This window comes from Engystomops pustulosus, chromosome 1, assembly GCF_040894005.1.
Source record: "Engystomops pustulosus chromosome 1, aEngPut4.maternal, whole genome shotgun sequence".
Classification (NCBI taxonomy): Eukaryota; Metazoa; Chordata; class Amphibia; order Anura; family Leptodactylidae; genus Engystomops; species Engystomops pustulosus.
The window spans coordinates 258,069,731-258,093,577 of NC_092411.1; the positions used below are offsets into that span (position 1 = coordinate 258,069,731).

Consider the following 23,847-nt stretch of genomic DNA (forward strand, 5'->3'; position numbering starts at 1 on the left):
AATCATTTACTGTAAGTACTAGAATAAAACTCTTAGGCTGCATTCACATGAACGTATGGAAGGCGCATATATACGATTGACGTATGTACGGCATATATACGTCCCGCATACACCGCAATGGCCTCACGGCGCTGTACGGGAGCGGTACGGTGCGGCACACGTGCGGCACCATTCCGTAGCCCATAGAAAGTTAGGACATGCCCTATCTTTCGACTGAATATGGCGAGGGGCCCTATGTTCCTCTATGGAGTGGGTTTCTCCCCCTCCTCCTTTCCCCGGTGCCGACGTATGCCCGCTCTACTACGGTGAATGCAGCCTTGGACCGTTGTAAGTTACATGTTCTGAGTTTGTCACCTTTGTACAGTAGTTATTAAAAAGAAATACATGCAGAAAGTTTTAATGATGGCAATATGTTTTTTTTTCTCCTCTTAACATCATTCTTTTTTCTTTCATCTTATTTTAGGTAGAAGTTAAAAGACGTATAATCAGATATCTCATCTATCTTGAATAATGCACTAAAAGGAATAACATAGTTTTATTCACTCGAGGTTAATAAAACTGTCTGAATTCATCGAGAGATGACAGGAAGTGATTGTAATTTCACAGCACTGCATTGGAAAAGTAAGTCTACTGAAAACTTATTAGAAAGTCGATTGAAAGCAAATACTGATTTAATGCCAAATATACTTCTGACTAAACTAATTTACTTATGTTTGAAAAGTTGGATTGAGCTTGGCAAGTCATGCTGGATTTGTAATGGAGTTTTAATGAAATTTAATATAAATTAATTACAATTTATAAGGTTGAAAAAAATCAACATGATACATGACAATTGTATGATGTTTTCCTGAAACATGCTTCACCGGAGCTTGTGTGCGAAAGTTTCTCAGAACTCAAGCAAAAGTCAAAACTATGTGAATGTAGCCTCTATAACAGCAAGGCTACATGGTACCATTGTACAGCACTGCATTACATAGGTATTGACCCCCAGAAGTATGAAGAATACCTCCAAACTTCAGTTTTGATGTAATGTAGCACAATAGTTGAATATGTTCTAGATTTGTAGGATCTTTTTACTGTTGAATTTCTCATCCATCAGACACAGTTAAAAAATCTGTATTTAAAAGGGTATTCCAGGAATAAACATAATTCATATACACATGGCTCATTAAAATAGAAGCTAATGTGTAATTAGTTGTTACTTCAAATTTTGTTCCCCTTAGCAGAAAAATGCTGTGGACATAGACTGTAATTAAGAATTAAAATGCTACTGGCCCTTTAATCAGTCCGTTGATTTCCTCCGGCAGAGAAGAGCCAGGACAAAAGCTGGCCACTGGGCACATGTCCACATCACATGTCCTGCATCTGCCTGGGCAGGTCATGTGATCACCACTATGTTTGGCTGTAGTTGGTTTGTTGCAGTGCATCCAGTACGACCAGTGTTGTGGCAAGACAACATCTCAGTGAGGCAATGTGCAGTGATGGCAGTTACACATCATTACTATGGTAACAGAGCAGGACAGTCTGTTACTTCATCACTGGGGGCAGAGCAAAAGAGGGAGGAGGAGTTACTGAGAACTAAGGGATCTTGGGACTAGTTTTCAGTGGTGGCCATCTTGGTGATAACTCCACCTAATTTAGAAAGATCATAACATATGATCTATCAAACTAATTAAGATCCATTTTGTGACTAATGACATTGAGCTCTGTTATATTCATTTATTTAAAGCATTATGGGTTATTGTATCAGATGTTCATATTCCCGGAATAGCCCTTTAAAGGGGTTATCCGGGTTTTAAAAATTATTGAGTGCAGGGCTGGGGTGGGCTATTTAAAAATGATCCGTGCCCCTGTTTGTTTACAGGGGCACAGAAGCCGCTCACAGAGAATTTCTGGTCCGCAATGTGGCCGGCTCCTCCCATCTGTCCCTATCTCTCAGCGTTGTAAGCACTGGGAGATGGTGTCGGATGGGAGCTTCTGGCCGGCCGGAAGCTCCCTGTGTGCCTTTGTAATGAAACCGTGGCACAGAGAAGACGGGCTGTGGCGCGGGACATTGGTGGCGCCGGAGTAGGTTTATTATGTTTAACTAGCCCAACCCAGCCCGGCCCTCAGTAAAGACCAGGATAACCCCTTTAAGCAAAAAAAAGTGTAGACCCATGTTTGTGAACAAAATAATATATGGAAATTAAAGAGAAGCAGCTACAGGACTCGATTTGAGCTTGTTCACAATACAGTTGAAAATAATCTCTGTGCCAAACCAGAATCAGTCAGCCATCAGAAAGAGTGTGTTTAGGTAGCATTTATCATGGCTTGTACTGGTATAAAAGCCATGAAAAATCTGCAATTCCAGGCACACACCCCATCCCCTTTCATCGACTCTAAACAGAAGGGGCGTTAATGAGTGAAAGAGGGGGCCAGGGCAGGAGTGGGTTCGGGAGGGAAGGTCCTTAGTAGGTGCATTAACCATAGTATACACCAGTTTGTGGAGGTGCAACAAGTGGGTCATGTTGCGCCTCTGGATACATTTCCTCTAATTGCCTAGTTTTTGAATTGATTGTAATGTGTTTGGGGATATGGTTGAATGCCAATGCATATTAGTTTAATGTCATCAAAACATGTCAATTTCAGTGATAGCTGCTGGCCATCTTATCTATATGGACATTGGCTACTTTTCCACATCCCCTGTACTTTATTTTATGGAATTATTACATGTTATAAGTGGATGTTATTAAGTTATAGCCAAGAAATATTTAAAAAAAATAGAAATAAATAAAAAAAATTTGTCCCAAAAATTTCCATATTGTACTAACTCGCTCCACATTCAAATTTAATTTAATATTTACTACAGTTAATTTTATAATTACAATTTTCTTTTGACATGTCAGAGTATTGTTGCTCTGCAACCTTGCTCATGATAAAATAAAGAGAAGAACTCGGTTTAGTAAAATCATTTTGTCACATAGAGAAAAGAGGTGACGCTTTCCTTAACGGGTAAAACCTTAAGGTGCTTACAGCTCTATAAATCAAGCTTTGCTATAGAAAATAAGCTGTAAAAAATGACGTATGTCCTACAAATGTGCCATTGATGAAATTGATCATTAGGATTTTTTTAAGTAATTTGCCCTCTTAATATATTTTTGAAAATCTGAGCAATCCACCCCTCCCTGTGTTCTCACTTGCTCATTTTCCCTGAAGAACAAGTGTTACAGGAACATCCATCTTAATTTTATTACACATCAGCTTCTCGATGGATATTATGAGGATGTGTTGAGTTAAAAATGTCCTGCTTGAAAGCGAAGGAAAATCCATCAACTTCTCCAAGATGAAGAGCTTTAGTATAAGAGAGAGCGTTGCTTACACACTCATATTCTAAATAGCGTAAACCTACGTAAAGAAGCACAGTAAGTGATGACAAAATGGGTCAAATTTGTATCTGAAAAAATTCTTGTTATGACATATGAATATTTCAATTGATGTATAGGAAAATTTTTGAATGTTATTTCCATGTGGATTGAAGATCCTAAATTGTTAGTTAACCCCTTAAGGACGCAGCCTGTTTGCAGGTTAAGGCTCGCAACTTTTTTTGGAAATTTGACCAGTGTCTCTTCCTGTGGTAATAACTTTTCAACGCTTTAAGATATCTCTGTGATTTTGAGATTGTTTTCTCGTGAGACATTGTAGTTTATGTTAGTAGTGTCATTTCAGTGATCCGTTCCTTTTTTGGGGGGTAAAAATTCAAAAATTTAGGAAAAATTTGAAAAAAATGACTATTTTCAAAGTTTCAAATGTTATAATTTTTAGACAAAAAGTGATACCACAAATTTTTTTTGATAGAAACCTTTTGCCATTGGTCTTCTTTTTATATCCATAATTTGTTTTACGTTTCCATTATTTTTATGGATGTGAGAAGGTTTGAAGTTTTAGTAGCAACTTCTCAGATTTTCTTGAAATTTGAAAAATGCGAACTTTTTGGTGATCAATTCAGTTTGGAAGTGCTCTATAAAGGCTTATGTACTATATACCCCCACAAGTAACACCATTTTATGAACCTAACATCTCAACCTATTCAAATCAGCATTTAAGAAGTCTGTTAACCCTTTAATTATTTTTCCGGAAGCATATGAAAATGGAGTGGAAATTTTGAAATTTCAATTTTTGATTTCAATCTTTCCAATTTAGCCCTAAAACGGATACATTCAGAAGGAATTTGAGGTAAATATATATTCCTAATTTCTTGCCCTGCTTCTTCCGAGTACGGCAATACCAGACATGTGGATGTCAGCTGCTGTTTCCCCGCACATCGATGTCCAGAACAGAGTTAGCGATACCGGGAATTTGGAAGGCCAATTTGGCTGCAAATATTTTGTGGTTGCACAGTGTAATTGAAGAGCCCCTGAAGTAAAAGTACAATAGAAAACCCCCCAAAATGTCACCATTTCGGAAACTAGACCCCTCAAAGAATTTATCGGTGGTTGTGGTGAGCATTTTAACCCCCGACACGCTGGTCAAAATTGAATGCAAAGTAAATGGTGCAGAGTAAAAATTGTGTTTTTATCTCAAAAATGTCATTTTAGTGCCTCATATACTGTGCCCAACCCATGCCACTTTAGACAAACACCCCAAAAATCATTCTGCGGGTTGTCCCGAGTACAGCAATACCACACATGTGCCAATAATTTACAGACTGGGCGCACAGAAGGGATGAGAACGGAAGGAGTGAAATTTTGATTTTCCAGCTCCGTTTTCACATGTTTGGATTTGGAGTGCCATGTCATGTTGGCAGGGCCCGTGAGGTGCCAGTGCAATAGAAACCCCCAATAAATGATACCATTACGGAAACTAGACCCCTCAAAGAATATATCGGTGGTTGTGGTGAGCATTTTAACCCCCGACACGCTGGTCAAAATTAAATGCAAAGTAAATGGTGCAGAGTAAAAATTGCGTTTTTATCTCAAAAATGTCATTTTAGTGCCTCATATACTGTGCCCAACCCATGCCACTTTAGACAAACACCCCAAAAATCATTCTGCAGGTTGTCCCGAGTACAGCAATACCACACATGTGCCAATAATTCACAGACTGGGCACACAGAAGGGATGAAAACGGAAGGAGTGAAATTTTGATTTTCCAGCTCCGTTTTCACATGTTTGGATTTGGAGTGCCATGTCATGTTGGCAGGGCCCGTGAGGTGCCAGTGCAATAGAAACCCCAATAAATGATACCATTACGGAAACTAGACCCCTCAAAGAATTTATCGGTGGTTGTGGTGAGCATTTTAACCCCCGACACGCTGGTCAAAATTAAATGCAAAGTAAATGGTGCAGAGTAAAAATTGCGTTTTTATCTCAAAAATGTCATTTTAGTGCCTCATATACTGTGCCCAACCCGTGCCACTTTAGACAAACACCCCAAAAATCATTCTGCAGGTTGTCCCGAGTACAGCAATACCACACATGTGCCAATAATTTACAGACTGGGCACACAGAAGGGATGAAAACGGAAGGAGTGAAATTTTGATTTTCCAGCTCCGTTTTCACATGTTTGGATTTGGAGTGCCATGTCATGTTGGCAGGGCCCGTGAGGTGCCAGTGCAATAGAAACCCCAATAAATGATACCATTACGGAAACTAGACCCCTCAAAGAATTTATCGGTGGTTGTGGTGAGCATTTTAACCCCCGACACGCTGGTCAAAATTAAATGCAAAGTAAATGGTGCAGAGTAAAAATTGCGTTTTTATCTCAAAAATGTCATTTTAGTGCCTCATATACTGTGCCCAACCCATGCCACTTTAGACAAACACCCCAAAAATCATTCTGTGGGTTGTCCTGAGTACAGCAATACCACACATGTGCCAATAATTTACAGACTGGGCACACAGAAGGGATGAAAACGGAAGGAGTGAAATTTTGATTTTCCAGCTCCGTTTTCACATGTTTGGATTTGGAGTGCCATGTCATGTTGGCAGGGCCCGTGAGGTGCCAGTGCAATAGAAACCCCAATAAATGATACCATTACGGAAACTAGACCCCTCAAAGAATTTATCGGTGGTTGTGGTGAGCATTTTAACCCCCGACACGCTGGTCAAAATTAAATGCAAAGTAAATGGTGCAGAGTAAAAATTGCGTTTTTATCTCAAAAATGTCATTTTAGTGCCTCATATACTGTGCCCAACCCGTGCCACTTTAGACAAACACCCCAAAAATCATTCTGCGGGTTGTCCTGAGTACAGCAATACCACACATGTGCCAATAATTCACAGACTGGGCACACAAAAGGGATGAGAACGGAAGGAATGAAATTTTGATTTTCCAGCTCCGTTTTCACATGTTTGGATTTGGAGTGCCATGTCATGTTGGCAGGGCCCGTGAGGTGCCAGTGCAATAGAAACCCCCAATAAATGATACCATTACGGAAACTAGACCCCTCAAAGAATTTATCGGTGGTTGTGGTGAGCATTTTAACCCCCGACACGCTGGTCAAAATTAAATGCAAAGTAAATGGTGCAGAGTAAAAATTGTGTTTTTATCTCAAAAATGTCATTTTAGTGCCTCATATACTGTGCCCAACCCGTGCCACTTTAGACAAACACCCCAAAAATCATTCTGCGGGTTGTCCTGAGTACAGCAATACCACACATGTGCCAATAATTCACAGACTGGGCACACAAAAGGGATGAGAACGGAAGGAATGAAATTTTGATTTTCCAGCTCCGTTTTCACATGTTTGGATTTGGAGTGCCATGTCATGTTGGCAGGGCCCGTGAGGTGCCAGTGCAATAGTAACCCCCAATAAATGATACCATTACGGAAACTAGACCCCTCAAAGAATTTATCGGTGGTTGTGGTGAGCATTTTAACCCCCGACACGCTGGTCAAAATTAAATGCAAAGTAAATGGTGCAGAGTAAAAATTGCGTTTTTATCTCAAAAATGTCATTTTAGTGCGTCATATATTGTGCCCAACCCATGCCACTTTAGACAAACACCCCAAAAATCATTCTGTGGGTTGTCCCGAGTACAGCAATACCACACATGTGCCAATAATTTACAGACTGGGCACACGGCAGGGGTCAGGAATAAAGAAGCACAATTTAGGTTTTCAAGCTTCGTTTTCACTAGATTGGTAATGGGGGGTACCCCCGAGGTACCATTACAATAGAAACCCCCAAGTAGTGAACCTATTTTGGAAAGGGCACCCCTCAAAGAATGTATGTAGGCTTGTATGAGCATTTTAACCCCCAACACGCTGGCCAAAATTGAGTGCAAAGTAAATGGTGCAGAGTAAAAATTGTGTTTTTATCTCAAAAATGTCATTTTAGTGCCTCATGTACTGTGCCCAACCCATGCCACTTTAGACAAACACCCCAAAAATCATTCTGCGGGTTGTCCCGAGTACAGCAATACCACACATGTGCCAATAATTTACAGGCTGGGCACACGGCAGGGGTCAGGAATAAAGAAGCACAATTTAGGTTTTCAAGCTTCGTTTTCACTAGATTGGTAAAGGGGGGTACCCCCGAGGTACCAGTACAATAGAAACCCCCAAGTAGTGAACCTATTTTGGAAAGGGCACCCCTCAAAGAATGTATGTAGGCTTGTATGAGCATTTTAACCCCCAACACGCTGGCCAAAATTGAGTGCAAAGTAAATGGTGCAGAGTAAAAATTGTGTTTTTATCTCAAAAATGTCATTTTAGTGCCTCATGTACTGTGCCCAACCCATGCCACTTTAGACAAACACCCCAAAAATCATTCTGCGGGTTGTCCCGAGTACAGCAATACCACACATGTGCCAATAATTTACAGGCTGGGCACACGGCAGGGGTCAGGAATAAAGAAGCACAATTTAGGTTTTCAAGCTTCGTTTTCACTAGATTGGTAATGGGGGGTACCCCCGAGGTACCAGTACAATAGAAACCCCCAAGTAGTGAACCCATTTTGGAAAGGGCACCCCTCAAAGAATGTATGTAGGTTTGTATGAGCATTTTAACCACTAAGGTGCTGGCTCAAATGTAATACAAAGTGAGTAGTGCAGAGAAACAATTGTATTGCAATTTATCAAATATGCCATTGAAGTGACAAAAGTATTTTGCCCAACTCATGCCACTTTAGACAAACACCCCAAAAATCATTCTGCGGGTTACCCCGGTTAGGGCAATACCCCATAGGAGGCAATAATCTGTAGGATGGAGACACGACAGGGCTCAAAAGGGAATAACTTGTTGGAGCACAGACATTGTACTTTTTTTTTTCTTTTTGGCATCATGAAAGATTTGTAGATGGCAATAGGGGCCAGTACAGTAGAAACCCCTAAGAACTGACCCTATTTTGGAAACTACACCCCTCCATGAATTAATCTAGGGGTATAGTTAGCATTTTAACCCCACAGGTGGACCCCTGAAAAAGTGCATAATGGATAGTGCATAGTAAAAAATATCCATTATGTCATTTTGTGCCCAGCTGCTGCCACGGGAGACAAACACCCTAAAAATCATGATGCATGTTTTCCCGGGTAAAGCATACGGGACAGTAATCTACAGGCTGGGCACATGGCAGGGCTTAGAAGGGAAGATGCGGCATGCGGCATGATGTATAAGCTGTGCGTCAGGGTAACAACAGGGTACTCTAAAAATCCAGGGATGTATGATAAATTCGGAAGCAATCTTTCATACATAACCCTGGTTTTTCTGGGCATGTCTCACAGTGATGAATGGTGTCCTTCCTAATGCCATTTTTGGAGCACACCCTGCACCTCTTTTGTGACCTTCCCTTGCTGGCTGATTGGGGAACTACTCCTGGAAAGTGCTGCCCTGGTACAATACGTGATGTGGCCTCACTTCCAGATGTGCTAGCACTCTCCCCTTCCTGGTCTCCAAAAAGAAAGTACTTTATTACCACCTCTTGAAATTCCAGGAAAGTTCCCCTCTGGCCGGCATATCGATGCAGCACATAAGCATTATACAATGCCATCTGCATGATGTGCACGGCCAGCTTCTTGTACCACACCCTCGACTTCCGCATGGCATTGTACGGCTGAAGCACCTGGTCAGACAAGTCCACCCCTCCCATGTATTTATTATAATCTAAAATACAGTCTGGCTTGGGGGCTTCTGCACTGGCACCTCGTACTGGGACAGGGGTGGTGGTGTGCTCATGTATTGTGGTTAATACAAGGACCTCTCTCTTGTCCTTGTACTTAACACACAGTACAGAGTCGCTGCATAGTGCCCTGCTTTCGTGCCTTTTAAGTTTTTGCCCAAGCAGCGACTTAGGGAGACCTCTCTGATTTCTGCGTACAGTGCCGCATGCCGCAGTATTTCTGGAAGTGAGGCACTTGAACAGGGTGGTGCTGGTGTAGAAATTGTCCAGGTAGATGTGGTAGCCCTGGTCCAGCAGTGGGTGCACTAAATCCCACACTATCTTCCCTGTAACACCCAGGAAGGGGGGGCATTCTGGGGGCACTATAGTGGAGTCCTTCCCTTCATATACCCTGAACTTGTATGTGTACCCTGATGAACTTTCGCACAGCTTATACATCTTCACACCATACCTTGCCCTCTTATTGGGCAGGTACTGGCGGAAGTGAAGTCTCCCTTTGAATTGTACTAGGGACTCGTCTATGCTTACATGTTTGGCGGGAGTATATGCCTGGGCAAACTTGGCACTAAAATGATCTAATATGGGCCTGACCTTAAATAACCGATCATAACTGGGGTCACCTCTGGGTGGGCACTGTGTGTTGTCAGTGTAGTGCAAAAACTTATGGATGGCTTCAAAGCGCATCCTGCTCATTGCCATGCGGAACATGGGGGTGTGGTACAGTATGTCTGTGCTCCAGTAGTCCCTGATTGAAGGCTTCTTTACTATCCCCATAAGGAGTATTATGCCCCAATACTTGTGCATCTCTGCTGCAGTGACAGGGGTCCACCTGTAGGGTTGTGCATAAAAGGACGTGGGGTTTTGGGCAATATGTTGTGCAGCGTAGAGATTTGTCTGAAATATAATAATATTCAGCAGCGCCTCATCAAAAAAAAACTTAAAAAAGTCCACAGCTCTGAGCCCTGTCGTGTCAAAGTTAATTCCAGGATGGCCCGTAAAGTCAGGGACCTGAGGGGTATAATTATCTGGGGCTACCCATGTGGGGTCAGTGGAAGCCCCAGACGCTTCTCCTGCAGAAGTCCCAGAAACTTCTCCTGCAGAAGTCCCAGGCACTTCTCCTGCAGAAGTCCCAGGCACTTCTCCTGCAGAAGTCCCAGGCACTTCTCCTGCAGAAGTCCCAGGCACTTCTCCTGCAGAAGTCCCTGGAACCCTACGGCGCCTTCTTGGGGGTCCTTCCAGGTCACTAGAAGATGAGCAGGAGGATGATGATAAGTAAAAGGGACCATCATCCCCACTAGCTGACTCGGTGTCAGAGGCAAGCATGTTATATGCCTCCAACACGGTGTACGTCTTCTGAGACATTGCACACAAAAAAAATAGAGAACTAGAAAAATTAGATAATGTGCACCAAACTACACGGATAAACCGTCTAGCAGGCACACAAAAAAAAAAATATATAATGCACACCAAACTACACGGACAAGCCGCACAGATGGCACACACAAAAAATAATGTGCACTAAACTACACGGACAAGCCGCACAGATAGCACACAAAAAAAAAAAGAGAATGCACACCAAACCACACGGACAAGCCGCACAGATGGCACACAAAAAATAATGCGCACTAAACTACACGGACAAGCCGCACAGATAGCACACAAAAAAAATAATGTGCACTAAACTACACGGACAAGCCGCACAGATAGCACACAAAAAAAAAAAGAGAATGCACACCAAACCACACGGACAAGCCGCACAGATGGCACACAAAAAATAATGCGCACTAAACTACACGGACAAGCCGCACAGATAGCACACAAAAAAAATAATGTGCACTAAACTACACGGACAAGCCGCACAGATAGCACACAAAAAAAAAAAGAGAATGCACACCAAACCACACGGACAAGCCGCACAGATGGCACACAAAAAATAATGTGCACTAAACTACACGGACAAGCCGCACAGATAGCACACAAAAAAAAAAAGAGAATGCACACCAAACCACACGGACAAGCCGCACAGATGGCACACAAAAAATAATGCGCACTAAACTACACGGACAAGCCGCACAGATAGCACACAAAAAAAATAATGTGCACTAAACTACACGGACAAGCCGCACAGATAGCACACAAAAAAAAAGAGAATGCACACCAAACCACACGGACAAGCCGCACAGATGGCACACACAAAAAGTAGCTACGTACGGGTACACCTACGGCGCTCTGGAAAAAAATATTACCAGGCACCGAAAAAAAACCTATGTGCACCGCGCAAAAAGGCGCTACAAATGCACCTAGCTTGCCCTAAGACAAACTAACTACCGCTAAGACTGCTAAAGATTCTGTGCAGCGCTATTCACACGGCGCACTGAAAAGTGCGTCCAGTGCAGAACAACGCTAACACAGCGCACTGAAAAGTGCGTTTGGGTTCAGAAGGGACAGACAGGGAAAAACGGAAGACACGTGGGATCACACAAGGCGATCACACAGGGAACACACAGGACACAGGAAAAAACAGATAGGATGGGAATTTGTAGGGAACAATAGGGATCAGATAAGGATCAGAACACTATTTATAGTGTAAAAGTGTATTTTGGTGCACACAGTAACGCTCTTTCCTCTCTCCAGCGATACCAAACCAAAATGGTGCCGCTGGAGGAAGAGGAAGGGGCTAAAACCACGTTTTTCAGCCCAAAATCGCTGTAATTGGCCAGTCAGGTTTGACTGGCCAATCACGGCGATCGGCGGGCGGGACCGATTTGATTGGTCGGGTGACGGAGACAGGAACTCCTCCTGCCTCTGTCACCCAATTCTCGTCCCGATGTCACCACGTCGCGAGACGTGGTGACAATTCTAAAATCCTATGCGCTCGCGCCGTAGCTGTACTGCGCTGAGCGCTAATCGTCGGAAGCTGCGCAGTACAGCTACGGCGCGGAGCGCTAAGGTGTTAATCAATATTTCTGTAAACTGCACATAAGCATCTAGTAGCCCATTTATTTGCATTGCTATATTTCGTTTGCATTAGTAGAAATAACCCCCTGTTATTCTAAATTCTAAAGGGAAAACATTTTTAATTCCATAACATTTCTTAGGCTCAGTTCACACTTGTGTCACGTTTACAATTACACTCTTCATTTAATGAGATCGAGAGAAACTACGGACATTAGGTAAATGGAAAGTCTTCTGTTCACCTTGTGTTCCCATTGGTTTCATTGTAAGGAATTACAACTTTGTTATAATAGCGGAAATAAGACATTGGCTGCGCTATTTTTTCCACATTTTATATTGTAAGGGGGAATGGAATGCCATATGAAGGTGTGAACTGAGTCTTAGATAAGCAAGTAAGACATTTTTGGCATTAAAACTTATGCTTTGAAGTCAAAAATAAAATCAGTGAAAAATGTGTATAATTTATTAATAATAATAATAATAATAATAATATATAATTTACAAAATTTATTTAATAATAATGTGTTATTAGTATTATTATTATTATTGTAATTTTTTAGTGCTCTCTGGCACCCACCAGCCTCCTGATAAATTCCGGTGGGCAGCTGAGATGCCCAGAACGGAACACTCCCAGCCCAACCGGCTTGGTATCTCTGTGCCGGGAATTGCAACTAAATCACAGCTTGTATGCCTGGTTTCTGGTGCACAGGCCTTGATAATTCCCCCCTATAAATATTTTCTCAATTTTCAATTTTCCAATACATGGTTGTAACGTGTATACCATAGCTACTGTGCACATCCTGTATCCTATTTTTTCACTGCAAATGACAGTCAGTGCCATTTATTTGTCAAATTAGGTAAAGCCTATAATTGTTGAAAAAAATAGGAAATGAAAAAAAATAATGTTTATATCATCATTTTATAAATAATGTTTCTGCCTAATAAGTTATCATTTTATTATTTTCCTAAAAATAAAACTGGGCATATTTTTTGGTTATTTGCATATTTCTTATTTTTTATTTAGAAGAGATTGTTGACTATCTCCATTTGAATTTATGCAAAAAAAAATAAAAACAATAAAAAACAATAGCATTAACCACTAATAACCTGTCATTTCCTAAGACAGACATTACACCAGTTTTCAACTAATTGCTTTTAATTCTAATTAGCAATGTGTTGTGGATGAACTTGTCTATGCTGCCTACTATTTATCACAACAGACTCGTAGATAGAAGAGAATCCCATCATTATTAATTAGCTGCTGAGAACTGCTAGGTTTATAGCATGGAAATCTACCCCCAATGCCTATACTTGTATACCTTCACAATCACATTAACTGGGATGTTCACGCTGCGCTATTAAGACCTGCCATCTGCCTACGTGACCAGACAGTTGTATGTACAGTAGAGTTTATGGAAGGGTTGGTCTACTTTCTATTTTCCTTGAAGGTACAATATCCTAAAAGAAATGATTGAAATATTCGCTATATCCTACAGGGTGTCATAAATGTGAAAATTAGTAATTAGTCAGGTTAGAGATTTGTGAGAACTATTTCCTCTTTTACCTGGAGTTCTATATGTCTACAGATTTGGTGCTAACCAAATTGATAGAATTTTATAGATTTAAAAAAATGTGTATAACTTGTTTTATTTATTAAAAACTCTGTTCCTTTTATGCTTAGGGGTCCAGAATTCAACTTAAATGCATGAATAGGAAAGGCCCTAGTAAGGTTTCAGGCCTGCGTCCAGCTATAAATGATGGTGGTCATGGTACCCACTTTAACCAATTAGAACCCTCTTTTGATCAGGAGAAAATCAAAGTTAGTGATGTCTCCTTGTAAGCAGAATTCATGTTCCCTAGTAAAAGGAAGTGATGATCTCTTCGGCTACTGGCTGGTTGCAGGTCTAAAATCCAGGATTATCAGATTGGTACTGGTACCGGAAACTGGAACAGGGTACTTATACTTTCTTGAAAAACCATTATGATCTTACTGGACAATGGATCTTAGTCCCTGGAAAGGTATGCAAATTAGCTCTTCAGTAACAAGAAGATTTAATTCTCTGTAAATCTATCTATGATTTTCACATGGGTAGCCAGGTCAGAATTTAACAAAAACTAAAATTAAAAAACTTCTAATAGATAGGTGCATCTTTCTTTGGGAGTAGACTCTGGCATGACTAAAATCTGTAGTCATCCTTCATGGAACACACTAACTGAAGTATTTCTGGTGGCAGGTACCTTTCTATCTACTTAGCCCTACACTGTCTTTATCTAATATTTTGCCCCTAACTAAATACCCAAAAACTACAGAGGCTACTGGAGCTATTGGGGCACTGGGAAGTTTTTTTATTAGCTCAGAGCAGACACACCTACTGCTGATCCCGATAATGCTACTGAGATTTTGCCATTGTGTTTGTAGCAAGAGGGAGAGCAGCTTTCTACTCTGGCCAAGATATAGTAAAGCGGCACCTACAATCCGAATTATTATTATCAGCATTTTAGATCCCAGCAGACCGACAAATCTCTACAGCACATGCGTGAAACCCTTTGCCTTGATTCGATTTAGGCCAAGCCTCGTATTCATTCAGCAAGAATCCTACACTCAGTATGTGAATAAGTTTACATTGTTGCGTGGGCCAAACAAATGACTTTTATTGTTTTTATATTTATTTGGGTTACGTGTGTCACTTTATTTTTAATCAAATTACATTAAGAGATTTCATAATATTGTCATTTGGAGGTCTATGTTGTTGCAAGACACACTATTCCTACTTGATAAGGCTACTCTACTCTCCTGTAGATTCTGAAGCTTCACCTCCAGGTTCATTGATACATCGCTCTTTGGTTCTTCAGCTCATGCCAACACATGCACATTAACTACCAGTTCTACCGGCAGTGAGTCAGAAGTTATTATGCATGCATTAGCACAGACTGAAGAGTGCTGGAGGGATTTACTGGGAGGAGAAAATTCAGAGGCTACAGGGGCATGGAATAAACTTAACTCTCGGTGCTTGGCAGGGCTACTCTACACCCCAGTAGCCTCAAAAGTCAATTACATAAACAAAAGATAAAGTTTTTAGTTTGTTAGGGGGGAATATTAGATAAAGACAGTGTAGAGCTTAGGCGAGAGAAAGGAATCTCCCATCAGGAATACCTCAGTTAGTGTATTTCTGGTGGTAGGTCACCTTTAATGGGTTGTACATTGACTTACATTACTTACATTATGAATCTTATTAAGTTAGGTTTCGGATACACCCTCCATACCCCCCCCCCCCCACACACACACAAACTTAATCAAGCTCTACAAGCAATAAGACAGCATATGAGAAAGTGTTATGTAAGCCGGAAAACTATGAATCTGATGAATTTCTGATTAATTGATATATATATCATGAAAATATATGCCTCTAGTCATCCTAATTAATATTGGCATCTCATTTTTTCCTCCATTTAGGTGCCTTATTTATCACCCTGTAATCTTGCAGCAGTGAAGGCAGGAAGATACAATTTCTTTGTGAAGTTAATCTGTGTCATAGTTTGGTTCCATACACTGCGGTTCCGGAATATGAAGATGTCTCCAAGTTGCTGTAATTTTGAGACGCGCTGCAGTAGGATTCTAATTACAGTCTGTGGGATATCTGCACTCTCGTTAATAAAGCGAAATTAATGCAGCTATAATGTCAGGCTTTTCAACTTGGAAGGGTGATGGATGATCTGGAATTTGTTTATCAAAAGTAAACAAGTGCCATTTGTGGAAATGTTCTCACTGAGTCAAGGGTATGAGATAAAAAGCCTGAAATAGTTCTCCACTGTGATCCAACGTACCATATAAGGGAAGAAAATACAAATAGACTCGGAGAAGGAGCACTGGGGGTGGTTGGCAAGTAATACACTCATTTGTGCCTATTAGTAAGTCTTGACTCCTCAGTTTACATCGACATAAGATGCTGAATAACTTTGCATTTACTTTGCTCTTTACCTGGTGCTGCATTTTAATTAGACAATATATATTTTTGCACACTGTCAGAACTCTAGGATTTTACTGGATTCTTAATATAGGAGAATGGTGCATCATGGGACATTTGCCTGCAAAAAGTTAAAGGATTAGGAACTGCATATATAGATTCAGATCTCAGGGAAGAAGTTAAACAACCTTTGGATGACAGTAAATAGGAGAAAAGTTAAGTATTTACAAAGTTAATTGCAATTCAAGTAACAGGAGCACATTTATTATGTCTTTATAGATTTTACTACGTTTACTAACAAAGGTACCAATTACTTAATCAAATAGGTTGGGCTAAACACCAAATCTTCAATGATCTGTACAGGCGGTCCCCTACTTAAGGACACTCGACTTACAGACAACCCCTAGTTAAAGACGCTCTCTGGATGCTTTACTATAGTCCCAGACTGCAATGATCAGCTGTGAGGTGTCTGTAATGAAGCTTTATTAATAATCCTTTGCCCCATTACAGCAAAATACTTTGAAACTCCAATTGTCTCTAGGGCAAAAAAAACTTTGTCTGGAGCTACAATTATAAAATATACAGTTCCGACTTACATACAAATTCAACTTAAGTACAAACCCAGCGAACCTATCTTATAGGTAACCCGGGGACTACCTGTACTCCAAACAGTCAAGCAAAACTCTTATCAAGTGAATTAATCTGTTTTAATGTAGACTACATGTGCTTAGTGTTACTACCGCATTTATAGCACTTCATGTGGTCAGAAATGGAATTACAAATATGATGGAATAAACACAAAAAAGCATTATCATGTTTTTCCATCTGTATCGTAGAAGTGTAGTTTGAGAAAGAGAAGATTTAAGAAAAGGAAAAGAGTGGACACATCATTGCGTGTCACAGAGAAAGGTAATAAATCTACAAATCAGTATGTTATCACTCTGGCTCTATTCATCTACCTCTGTCAGATCTCTGACAGTAACATTTCCTATCTATATCCCAATTACTGTATAGAGAAATACCTTGTTACCTCTAGATTCGCTTCCCAATCTTAAATTATTTACACTTCAAATTTGTTCTGATGACTATTTTTTCTCATGACTATTTGTTATATATTGTTATATACTGTTGTGGAAACCCTATAAATAATCGCAAATGCAAGTGATCCGCTAACACTTGCGATTATGTCCACCTTTATGCCAACTCCTTGCCCAGGGGCATGGAAGGGCGTGAAGGAGGCGAGGACGGTGGGTGAGTGGGACAGTGCGGGGGAGTTTGGGGCCGGTACAGGGTGCAGACTTTAAATAGTAGAATGGTGTGAAATAAACACTGTGCAGATGGCCACCCAATACAACCACCGTAAACACTACACTACAGTAAACACTGTTTACTAACAGTAGTAAGGTAAGACAATCTGCAATATGGGACTGTAGGAGAATCTTATAGGAGGTAGACAGATGATAGGTAGGTTGATGATAAATATGAAAGAAGATTTAAATTTATAGATAGATATTGATAGATGATAGATTTATAGATAGATGATAGATTTATTGATGCATAAATATGTAGTAGTAAATATAGCTAGATAGATGATAGCAGATAGATAGATATGAGAGATAAAGTAGAAGAGAGATAGACGATCAATTAATAGATGGATTAGTAGATAGATAAGTAGATAGAAGATATATAAATTATTATATAGACACAAAAGCTAGATAGATAAATGGTTAGACAGATAATTAGATAGGAAATATACAAATATTAGGAGATAGATAACTAGGCAGATAGATAATAGATATATTAAGCATTTTTACCCAGGAACTCAACAAAGGGGTATTAAAAGAGCAATACATCTTCTGCCAACAAAAGTCCACAAGTAGGGGGCCCCTTTAGGACAAGGGGCCCCAGGAAAATGCCCAGTTTGCCACCTCCCAACATGGCCCTGGCCGTAAGAGCAGTAAACCAACACAAAACATAAAAAATAGAGATATCTAAAACTAATAAATTATATTTGTCGTGGTGGACTGTAAGCTGTGACTCTTTAGATGTAGATTTATAGTTGGAAAACAACAATTTAGACATTGCTTAATTAAAATGCAATTTATAAGAAGTTAAAAATTAAAATCAATTAATTGATAAATGCACCATTTTTCTTCTTATTTCCAGAAACAGCGCCACAGTTGTCAATGGGCTGTATCTGGTATTGCAGCTGGTCCTCATTTAAGAGAAAGGACTCGGGAAGAAGCGATAGATAAATATTTTTAACCAACTGTCTAAAATAACAGCAAAAAAACAAAACATTTAAACAAATTATTTCTTCTACACTTCTATGGCCATATTCAGTTGTCAGGACTCCGTCTATGGTTAATACCCGTCTATGAATATATGCATGTGCCACAGTGAAGATATGACACGCGGGGCAGAATCAGCATGACTTGTTATTCTATTTTTATGATAATAAAAGCATGTAGGACTTCTGAGAAGACTTGAATGTGTCTTAAAAAGAGCAATCGACTAAATTTAGCTTAAAACAAGACAGAAGAACTTGATGTGAGCTTTATGTTTGACAAAAAAAAAAAAGATTAAATATCTTATTTTTGCACAAAAGCAGAATAAACATATTTCCACGCAAACTTCATTAAAATGAAAATCTTCAGGCTAACACTTGACAGCTTTCCGACTGATCATTATGGTGTTTAGTGGAGGTTTAGCAGAGCACAGCTTGACATTATTCTAACAGTATACTGGTTGACTGTGATAAATTTAAAATATACAGTATCACATGGACTCATTTGCTAACATTAGCGCTGCCTCATATTCGAAACTTAGTGCAGGCAGTCGTAATGCTCTTTATAAGATTAAAGCATATTACATACGGTACACAACGTGTTTTCTAAATTATGCCTGTGACTGATAATTATGCCCTTTGCCTCCAGCCTTTTTATTAACAGCTTTAGGCAAAATATGGGACTTACATCGAAATATGTGTTCTTCACAGTTTCTGCAACTCCAAAATAAGCATATTTTACATATAACGCACATCACAGAACATCATAGTAAAGTAGAACATCATAGAACATAGTAAAGTAGTATGTAGTATGTAATATTTATAGGAGCCCCTGTGGCTCAAAGATCCATAGTGTTATCTGGAGAAATAGTGATCCATGAAGAAATATTTTCCCCCTTAAATATGATGGATTTTTCAATGATGTGCTTGACCAGTTAAACAGCTGTCATAACCTAGTTTGTAGTATTAGGTAATGCCGAAAACTATCTCTTTTGTGAGTTAAAGAAAAAGTATGGATCAAAATCCATCACGATAAACCAGGGACACTTACTCATAGATCCAGGCACCGTGACTGTGGCAATCTTCTTATATTTGTTAACCTTCCTTCTAAAATCAGCTTTTAAAAATATGCAAATAAAGGAAAGGCTACTAGGGGTTGTTACCAACAGTCAGGCTTCAGTGCAAAATGTGTGCCAGGCACCCAATTATAATGCATCGTGTGGGAAAGACATACCATAAGGGCCCCCTAGGCGCCTTTGGTCAAGTTGCAAGCGGGATCATTAGCATCATTAACATAATTGTTGATACTGATTTAATTAAGTTGATTTTAGGAGGGAGGCCATGCATAACAAATATAAGAAGATTACCACAATCACGGTGCCTGGATCTATGAGTAAGTGTCCCGGGTTTATCATGATGGATTTTGATGGTAGATTTCCACCATAGGCCAAGTCACCTTAGGCCAAACCAGTTCCACAGATGTACTTGAGATGCATATATTTCTGATCCTGTAGGGACTGGCAATTTATCTCATTCTCGCCAATATTTCTATCACAGATGATGTTGGGGACAGTGTCATGTATTTCGGATTGAACATGAAAAGTTCCACCATTGCCTGGCTCCACATTATGCCTCTCCTCCCTTTATGAGCAGCTAATCTGAGTGTGTATGTGGTGGGAGGAGGGGGAGGGTTGGGAGGAATAGCTGTGGAAGGTCCTGCATATGGCCGCTCTTACACTCTTGATTTGTTGATTATGTAATGTAAAGGGGTGGAGCGAACCCAAAGTACAAAGGGTTTATAGGTTCAGCTTAACCCCCGCCGTGAACTCCCTTAGTGGCCAGTGACATTTAAATGCATGCCAAAGCAACGGGTCACCTCTATTTTGGTGAGGATCGTCGCTCTATGCTGACGTCATGGGAGTGATGACCCTTCCTAAAATAGCCCCGCACAGGGCTGCAAGCATATTAGTGTCAGTGTGCGCACAGACACAAACATTTTAAAGCCAGTGGCGCCCTGCAACACTTAAACAGTTAACACCAGTATCGGTAACCACGTTTTAAAATTCAGGTTCTGGTTCGATTGAACCCAATTTCTAACGGGTGAACTCATAAGTATTTCTGTATTATATTCAGCACATCTGGTGAAATGAACTACAAATAACTTGATACAAACTTTATTGCTATTCCAGAATCTGGAGATGAAACGAAGAAGAGAATCAATGTAGAATCAGTCTGTTACTCAAAATTTTTAATAAAAAAAGATTCTTTAGCAGCTTTCGGTGAGTATAGACACAGCTTAGATATTGTCCATCTGTCTTTTGAGAAGGATGAGGGGTTTTAGATCAATCAGTGGAGGACAAGAATCTCCCTTGACTCGAACCACTTTACACTTCAAAAACGAGGCCTCACAGCAGTCCTGGTGCAAATCATAAGGAATAATATAATAAATTATCCGGAGTATTACAAGTCACCTTGGAATTCTATGACCTGTAGAAATGTATTAGTCCTGCATGCATTTCTATGGTCATGGAAGTCCTCGGGGACTGCTTATGTTCTAATTCCCATTGGTTACACTCTCTTATATGACAGAATGTATTTTATACATCACGACATTTTATTTATTTATTATTTTTTTGCTATATAAAATTCGAAATGCGACTACATCGATCTTAGGTAAATAAAAGGGTTTGTACGTGTCTATATATTCGGGGGAAATGTTTTCCAATTAAATTCTCGGAATCCTTATCATACTTTACATGCCTTGTGTAAATCTAATCAGAGGCCACAATCCATGTGTAGGATATGGCTATAAATACACAAGATGACGTCTCATGATATGTGGTAGGTGCAAAAGTGTTATGACAGATGTTGTCACGTTTATTATTAGAATAGATTGAGGGCATCGGAATGGACCGGAGATGTTCCGCAGTAAATTGCCAATAGCAGAGGCATTTTTATTAATTCATGTTAAGATATTCGTGAAATGTTTATTATTATTTTTTTTTATTTATTTGTTAAAGTAAAAAGATACATTTTATAGTTTGATCAATATGTCAGCGTCCTTGAAATGCTTTCCCTTATCCTTATATAAAAAGCTGATCCACATGGGGAGTGTGAAGAAAACCGCGACGTTCCGGACCCCTGAAGGGTACGTAAGGTCACTCAGTTATCCTTTTACAGACACTCCCAGAACGCACGGGTTCTGAGAGGCGCAGGAAGTGATTTAAAGTAGTCCACACAACTTCCGGATATGGCACAACCCTAAATCAAATCCCTGAATGGCTATAAGATCCTTCTCACTAGCCGCAGTGAGACAGAATATTATCAGCCTTATGCTGCCACCAGTTCTCCTTTAATATAAGCCCGGTCCGTAACGGGATTATATAGGGTGAGGAACCAACCCGGTAGCATGTATATAAGCGAGAAACCCGGACGTAAGATTCGTGATCGAGATAAAAGAGCAACACAGATTAGATTTTATATTTAATTGCCTTAAGGGCACACTAGACAATACAGTACACACAATAGATATATACAGTAAACAGAGTACAAATTACACGGGTAGCACCACAAGTCTAAGCAGTTTAGTTAGTTAATTAGTTAGTTACCTTTGTGTGTGGCCTAATGGGGATGGATAGTCCACACTTTTAGATCCTCCCTGCGCTTAGTTGATGTTAGTTTCCCCCAGGACAAAGACGCCGGCCCCTTCAAGGGCGCCCGATTATATCAGGTGTGGACACACCTCTGCCCATCCTAAGGGGGGTCAATGGTCCCTCCTACCTGATATTACATCCAGAGCCCTGGAGAAGCCACAGCTACCCCATGGGAAGGTCCTGGGGTCATGGTTCTGGTATCATTGGATCCGGGTGAATCCCAGGATCGCATTGATACCAAACCTGACCCATTTGCTATGGTCCTATCCAGAGATATTGATATCTCTGGATCTGAGTATCCTAGAGCAATGAACAATGGGTTGTTATGATTTATGGAGAATAACTGATCCAAAAATGTATTTGGTGTTCTGGTGAGACGAACCATAACTTCATAACTGTCTCTATACAACCTGGTGATGTGAAAGTTTTAATGGCTCTTTGTTTGCGACTGGGGAGGCGAGGGGGGGTGAGGCCTGCAGTCGGTTTGTCTGTATAGGTCTTTGAAGCCCAGCCACATGCTGGTTTTGTCAACAAACTGGCTCAATTAGGTTAATTTATGGTGGTGAATTACCCGCAGGCCTCCCCTCCCCCTGGTCACCCTGGTCACATCATCACACCTCCCTCCTATAGAGGGCGCTAAGGGGTAATACCTTTGTGTTTCCCCATGCGCCCACTCACTACCTCTCTAAGCCTGAGAGATACCCAGCTTCAGCATCACGTCAGTCACCCAGCTGTGGCGCTGTTGCACCTCAGGAGGCACCCGGTATGCTGAAAACTGGGATGGGGTTTGGTCCCCGGGGTCCATGTGATGGACTGCCAACGGGTTCCTCCCAGGTTGGTTGCTGAGCAACTCCCGGAAGGGGTGAAGGGTTGCCCACAGCTGGGACCTTTGGTCCGTCCGGAGCTGCTGGCAAGCCTCTACATCCGCAATGGGTTCCTCTGCCCAAACTGGACAGGGTACCATTGCATGTGGGTCACTGGGCCATACCTCTGGTGTACCCTGCTGAATTGTCCTCTGGTACAGTCGCCCTTGGTCCCAGGCCCGCTTGGAGTCGGAGTCCAAGGGAGACTCTACCACCTGCTTCTCCTTAATTTTCAGGCAAGCGTCAGCGTCTAACGCTACCGTAAACTCCTGGCTGGACGTGGCAAGAATTGGTGCAACTGCCCCATCTTCTGCTGGCTTCCCAGGATCGATCTCCTGGCCTCTGTCTGACTTGGCAGCCAATTGGTCGGAAGGGAGGAAGGCAGTGGACCCCCAAAGGGCCTCGACGCTACGCCTGCACGTCACCGCGGCGATGGTCGCCGTGACCGCAGGTAGTGTCTGCTTCCTCTCAGCTTCCAACCCAGTCTCCAAGGCAGACAGACTGACCTGGTGCTGTGACATTCCAGTTGGGGATGGGACATGTAGCGAGTCCTTGCCGTGAAGACCTACCTCTACCGGCACTTTCCCGTCCTCGCTGACAGGCCCTCCCTCCTGAGACCACTGACTCGACGTGGTGAGAGTAGAAGAAACCCCCACGCCTTCTGCCAGTTCCTCCGGATCTGTCTCCTGGCCTCCATCTGACCTGGCAGCCACTTGATCAGAAGGGAGGAAGTCGGCGAGCCCCCGAGGGGCTTCAACGCTCCAGCTGCGCGGCCCAGCGGCGATGGTCGCTGTGACCGCAGGTAGCGTCCGATTCCTCACTGCCTCTGACCCAGTCGCCAGGGCAGACAGGTGGGCCTTGTCCTGAGACAGTTCAGTTGGGGATGGGCCATGTAGCGAGTCCTTGCCGTGAATACCTACCTCTACCGGCACTTTCCCGTCCTCGCTGACAGGCCCTCCCTCCTGAGACCACTGACTCGACGTGGTGAGAGTAGAAGAAACCCCCACGCCTTCTGCCAGTTCCTCCG

General features: G+C 41.4%; 1 protein-coding gene and 1 long non-coding RNA gene across 8 annotated transcripts in view; one reads left to right on the plus strand and one right to left on the minus strand.

Moving 5' to 3' along the window:
• Positions 1-23,847, minus strand: part of PCDH7 (protocadherin 7) — a 620,030-nt gene that overhangs the window by 88,327 nt on the left and 507,856 nt on the right. The gene's annotated exons all lie outside the window — the stretch shown is intronic.
• LOC140112192 (uncharacterized) lies at positions 470-15,723 on the plus strand. The gene is made up of 2 exons (XR_011852549.1): positions 470-621; positions 15,507-15,723. It is a non-coding gene; the product is annotated as an uncharacterized lncRNA (long non-coding RNA).